Here is a 6,735-nt window from a genome sequence, read left to right on the forward strand (position 1 = left end):
GGTCCTTGGTACCATCAGAATCGGCGTACTTGACAAGAGCCGCCATCAGTGTACCCATATCATTGCAGTCGCGCTTAAGCCACCCGAGTTTCATCTTCAGGGGCACAAAACAACAATTCTGCTCCAACATTAAGACTGCTGAGCCGGCATCCATCTTATCTGACGAATGTATGATCTCCTTAACCCGGCGAACCCAATGTGTCGTAGACTCACCCTCCTGCTGCTTGCAGTTAGTCAAATCCACAATTGACATAGACTGCCTACAGGTATCCTTGAAGTTTTGGATGAACCGGGCCTTCAGCTCAGCCCAAGACCCAATGGAATTCGGTGGTAGCCCTTTCAACCAAGTGCGGGTAGTCCCATCTAACATCATGGTGAAGTACTTGGCCATTGCCGCCTCACTGACCTCCAGCAGTTCCATGGCCATCTCGTAACTCTCGATCCAGGCTGCGGGTTGTAAGTCAGCTGTGTAATTAGGCACCTTCCTAGGGCCTTTGAAGTCCTTGGGTAGACGTTCATTGCGGATAGCTGGCACCAAACAAGGGACACCCCCAGTCCTGGTAGGGATACCCGCGTCGACGGAAGTCGTCGGATAAGCCGAGGGGGTTTGGTAAGCCGTCAACTGAGGCACCTGCTCCGCCTCTTGCCGCGCTCTGTCCTGGTCTGCTGCGTGAAAGGCTCCATTATGAGCCGGGCCATGGCCAGAGGGGCGGGTCATGGCGTCGGACGTTACTTGAGCCGGTCGCTGAGACCATGTGTCTGCTGTAACTCGGGCTCCGGCCTGGGCGAGGGGTCGAGTGGATCCTGTCCCGGCTGTAGGAGTACGCCTCTTGCTGCGCCAGTGCTGTCTGAAGGAGTTCCCTGACCCGGCGGGTTTCAATAGCCGTCGGAGAGTCGCCGTCAACTGGGAGAGCCGCCAGTCGTGCTGCCGCGGCGACCATGTTCTCCAGTGGGTTATTATAATGACCCGGGGGTATTGGCACGTACTGAGGCGGGGCAGGGGGCACCTGGGGAGGCCCCATCACTATTGGCTGAATAGGGGTCCCAGACCCGGGCACTATGACCCCTGGCGGGTTACTAGACCCTGCACCTGGCGTGTTGAAGAGGTTGCGTGGATCGTAAACCGGAGGGAGTCGAGATTGGGCCTTTTGATGCCTCCTTCTCATGACTTCATTGGACGCGTTCTGATCCATCGTGAGCCGGAAGGACTGTGCTTGAATCAACTGGGTTTGGGCGTCGAGAGCCGCCCTTTCCGCAGCCATCCTGATCCCTTCCGCTGCCAGATCCTCCTTAGCTTTCACCAGATCCAATTTTAACTGCGCCACCTCCGCATCATGTTGAGCTTGATCCGCCGGGTCAACCGTGGCGGTTAACAGGGCCGTCATCTTGTCCGTGAGATCCATTAGCACCTGAGCCGGCGAGGGCACCGGGTTTCCCGCTCCAGCAGCAGGGTTCTGAACAGGCTGTGCACCGGCCATAAAGACTCCAACCTGACCTGGCGGCTCAAACGGGTCCGGAATACTGTCACCATCGGAACAACCCATGAGCCTGCCATCTTGAAGTTGATACAACGAGTTTGACTCATCGGTGGATGACTCGCCGTCAGAGCCGGCGGCCGCCTCATCACCAGATCCAGATCGATCAGAGGGCCCTCCATGGATACATCCCACAAAAGCATGCCTTAAGGCAGGCCGGGCCCGGGCGGGTCGTGCATGCTGAGCCGTCTCGATGAGATCGGCGCAGAGATCCGGCTCAAGGCCCGGCTCACCAATCCTGCCAATGAAAACATGAATTCCGCCGAAGGGGACCCGGTACCCGTACTCAATTGAGCCGGCGTCGGGGCCCCAGTTTGCATCGTCGATGTAGAGCTTGCCGCGACGACTCTTGGTCATCCGGCCCACAGCGTATCCCTTGAGCCCTTCAAAGCTGCCCTTCAAGAACTCAAATCCACCATGCGCCGGCCCCACGGTGGGCGCCAACTGTCGTGGAATTGTCACGGCAGATGTCCTCGAACTAGGACTTAGTCGTGGAGCCATCGCAACTAGGAAGCTTGAAGGGGTTAAGTGGGACAAGGAACACGAGGGTTTATACTGGTTCGGCCCCTTACGGTGAAGGTAAAAGCCTACGTCCAGTTTGAGGTGGTATTGATTAGGGTTCGATGACCAGGGGGCTAAACAGCTATGCCTGGCTCTCGATAAGATCTTGCTTATCCCTAAACCGCTGCCGAGTTGTCCCTTTATATAGGGAGGCTGACGCCCAGCCGCTCTCAGAGTCCCGGCCGGCTCATAAGAGTGTCCGGCTCGGACTCTCAACTATTCTTGCCTTACACTACAAGTTCCACCATGATAATGATTGTAACTACGGGCCTTAAGCCATATCCGTGTCTTAAGCCCATCTTTGGCCCACCGTCTTCAAGCTTGGCGCCGGGCTTCTGGCAATGACCATATGAGTAACTCGGCCCCTCCTGGCGGGTGACTCTAAGGTATATATCCTCAACACCTTCCGGCATGATTCCAGTCCTAAAAAACTCTTGACAGAAATAATCACACTTTCCCGAAGAGTGCTCCAGTTCCGCTGAAAAAATCTAGCTGGGAACCCATCCGGCCCTGGGGCCTTCAACAGACCTATCTGAAATAGAGCATCCGCGATCTCCTTGTCACTAAAGGTAGCACACAGCCGCTCATTCTTTGCCTTAGACACCCTAGGTTCCAAGAGATCAAGAACCAGGGAGGCATCAAGCGATGGGTCGGCAAAAAAATATCTTGGAAATACGCATTCGTCAAAGCGGCCATCTCCCCAAACTCATAGTGAAAACCCCCAATGCTATCAGTGAAAGAACGGATTCTATTCTTCCTCTCTCCACACAGCCTTGCTTTGAAAAAAAATGTATTTTGATCACTCTCTTTGAACCATTATTATTCATGATCTCTGCATCCACATCATTTCTTCCTGATACAGCAGCTCATTCATTTCGTCAATGACCCTACGAAGATCCTGCATATCCGCATTCATATTAATGAGTTCATCAAGCTGAGAACGAGATTTTGCTAGCTCTCTGGATACATTACCAAATTATTTATTACTCCAAGCATTTAGGGTACCCATGGTCTTGGACAGAGCCGCCTGTAATTGATCAAGTCTGGCTACCGACCCCACAGCTTCCCATGCTTGTTTAATCACATCCGGCAATGAACCATCTCTTTCCCAGAGTACTTCATATCGCCGAGCTTTGGGTGCTTCATGAGTATTTTTAGGTTCGCCCTTTACCACAAGTGCAACATGATCAGAACAAGGTGAAGTCACATGTTGTACCGAATAAAAGGGAAAAATATTCCTCCATGAATTTGTGGTTGTAGCTTTGTACAAACGAACTTACATCCAGCAGCCCTTCTGTTATCATATGTAAAGGGCAAGCCATTGAAACCAAGACCAGTTAGCTCACAAATTTCCAAAGTATCACGGAATGCAACCATTTGAGCTTCCGGTCTTGGTGTAGCTGAAAAGTGCTCAAAGTCCCACAACGCCTCGTTAAAATCTCCTACGACAAGCCAGGTCGGTCACTAACATACTTCAAATTCTGAAGTTTTGTCCACACAAGATGTCGGTTCTCCACCTGCAGCTCACCGTAGATCAACGTCAGTCTCCACTGCTCTGAATCATCACTAGTACAGATCAAGGCAGCAATATAATGATCTTCCTTATCTAGGACTCAACTGAACAACTCTCATGCCAATAAAAGGCAAGCCCACCACTCATACCCATTACTATCAAAGCCCTCAAAACCCTTCAGACCTAGACGAGTTTCGCACTTTTTTAATCTTTGAAGCTTTTTGTCTAGTCTCGCCAAGAAAGACAAACATGGGGGAATGCGATCGGGTGATAGTCGTTATCTCGCGAACTGTCCTGGGGTCCCCAAGTCATTCCAACTGATTAGATTCATTTGTCCCAACGGCGTTCCTTGAAGGAACCCGCCAATGATGACGAATTTTTTGAGTCGTTTCTAGTCTGAGTCATCCTGATTCTCTTTGGATCATGTTTCGGTGGGGGCTAGTGGGTATAGCAGTTCCGATACTTGGTAGCAACAGTTGCGTCCCAAGAGCCACAGTCCCTGGTTAATCCTCTCCAACCCTCTTTCTGTTCGGATCTGTATCAACCTCAGTTTCCATTTCGTCGTTCTTCTTTGCCTCTGTCTCCATAGCAATGCCATCCTCTTGAGACTCTTTGCATTAGGACGACGGTTCTCATCAACACGTGCAGCACCTCGATTCCCTCCTCCAGCTCCCCAATAAGCACGTAATTCCATGAAGATCAAGGCTGACGTCGGGTTTTTGCTATGCTCTGTATGCAAGTGCCCAATCATGCCACAAACTGCGCACCAGTCAGGAAGTCGTTCATATTTGATCTTGAAAATCTGGCTCTTCTTCTCCCTAACAATGGACACATGATTCTTTAGTTTTTTTTTCTCACATCAAGCACCGCCCTAACTCTGTAGTAGTTTCCTGTAAAATCTCTACCTTGATTATCCATGGAATAGAACTCTCCAACATTGGCAGATAGGGCTTTGACCCAGCGGCTCAAATCCATCCGGCAAATCATGAATTTGGACCCAAATTTTGAAACTATGCACATCAATCGTCGATGGCTTTGAGAAACCATCATACGGAGCCGTGGGCACTGGATTACCGCGGAAGGGCCACGGCCCTCCTTCCATTACTTTAACCCAGTCCCCAAGACATGTAAGTTGCATAGTACACATATTATCACCGAGGGATCTAAACTTGACATCCTGCATGTTAGGATTAATTAAGGGATTAATCCCTGCTTTATCTAACCGCAGCAGTTGCTTTGGCAACTGTCGCGTCGGTTCGCTGGACAGGCGTCTCTCTGTACAGTCTCTAGTGGCATCCCCTCAAACTGTATATATATGTGATCACATCATCAATAAAGTATACACTGATTTATTCCATTCGATTGTCTCTGTCTCTCTCAATCTCAATTCTAAACACGTTATCAGCACGCTCCCGGCGGAGCAATTCTATCGGCGCCTGGCTACGACCTCGCTCGCTCGCGAGTTCAACCACCGCAGCCCTCGGTTTGGCGTGGTGGCGCCCGCTACCGCGGCGGCCATCAGCCCGGCGCAAGCGCTTCCAAGCGGCAGCCTCGCCCCGTGCACGGTCACGACAGAAATCTCTCGATTTCTAACTGCCTCTTTGAGAGCGATACCCTACAGGGAATGAACAAGAGAACGAAGAACAGGGGCATTGGCGTTCATCGATCCGAAAAAATTCGAGAACGAATCAAGGAAAGGTAAAATTCCTCACTTAATTACCATCGTCTCTGGACTTGGTGGTGGCGCTTGTCGCCATCAGGCCATCAAGAACGTCAATGAGGATGGCATCGGCTTCGTCTGGCCTCGGCCCCATGATGGACTGGAACACCGGCACCACCGGCTTGGCCTCTGGCGTCGGAAACGGTGGCGGGCCCTCAGGCGCTTGACCCCGACTCCCTGCCTCCATCACGTGGAGACGCGCAGGGCAACGGCAGCCCCGACGTGTGGCGCGGTGACGCTCGCCGTCAACCGCTCGGCGCTCCTCAGCACGCGGTGCGTTGGCGCCCCCTCGACGCTCTGCTCGGCCTCGATTTCCGATGCGCGGCATGCCGACGTCCTCCGGCGCAGAGTGCCCGAGGACCGCAACCTGCACGCGCAGGCGGCAACCTCGGCGAAGTCGCAGACCATGACAACGGCGAGGCGATGCCCTCGACCACTATCTCCCGGCGGGTGGTGTCGCGGCCTGGACCAACTGCCGACAGTGCACGGTGCAGCCGCCCCCCCCCCCCCTATGCGGCGGCAGCAGCACATGGCCACGGCGGCATGGAGAAGCTGGGCTGCGTCTCGGTGGAAATCATTGGGGACGTTCAGAGTTCCTATCCCTTATCTCTTCACGAGTTTTGCGATATAGCCCTAGTGGCTTTACCTATTTTCGGAATAGGCCAAAACTTGTGTCTTACATCATTTGCTATTCATTAGCATTTGTGACGTTTAAGACATGTATAGATCTGCTATTAGCCCATTTTCTGTAGAGTTTTGAAATTCCAGAAATATGTGGCTGTTATTTGCTTGACCTATAACATGTTCTTTACCGGTACAATGACATTGTTCTGCGATTGAGATTAAGTTTTCTCGCACAATAATATAGATTTGCGATTGAGAATTATTATTTTCTTGCAAAACAATCTTATTGCGATTGAGATCAGTTTTCTCTCGCAAATTATTAATTCACCTCGCTGAATTATCTTACAACTTGATACAAGATCATCTCATTTTAATTTGAGGTCTATACAATTCAAGTTTTTCACTTGAGCATCAAGTTTGCAACATCATTATTATTCACTACATTAGTAGTATTTTCTGTTGAGTACCGGGATGTATTCCAGATCTTAAGTTGATGTAAAACATTTCCACGTTTATCACGTGTTGAGATTAATTACGTCCATTCGCAATAGAGATTTTTAATCTCTTGCAAAGATAAATTCAGTACCTCTGCAGTACTGTTTTTCCGTTGAGTACGAGGTATTCTGGAATATTTCTATGATGTATCTATTTCCATGTTAAACACATGTCGAGAATAATACGTCTATTTGCAATTGAGATTTTCAATTTCTTGCAAATACAGATGCAAAATTCAAGGTGATTTCCTCAAATTGATGTTTTGGGATCATGAGGTAGAGTGTAGA

General features: G+C 50.5%; 1 long non-coding RNA gene across 1 annotated transcript; it reads right to left on the reverse strand.

The window, feature by feature from the left end:
* Window positions 1-4,887: 4,887 nt before the first annotated feature.
* Window positions 4,888-6,064, reverse strand: LOC123169721 (uncharacterized). The gene is made up of 2 exons (XR_006484928.1): window positions 5,330-6,064; window positions 4,888-5,224 (listed from the first exon to the last, which is right to left on the reverse strand). It is a non-coding gene; the product is annotated as an uncharacterized lncRNA (long non-coding RNA).
* Window positions 6,065-6,735: the final 671 nt, after the last annotated feature.

The sequence above is a fragment of the Triticum aestivum genome, chromosome 7D (assembly GCF_018294505.1).
Source record: "Triticum aestivum cultivar Chinese Spring chromosome 7D, IWGSC CS RefSeq v2.1, whole genome shotgun sequence".
Classification (NCBI taxonomy): Eukaryota; Viridiplantae; Streptophyta; class Magnoliopsida; order Poales; family Poaceae; genus Triticum; species Triticum aestivum.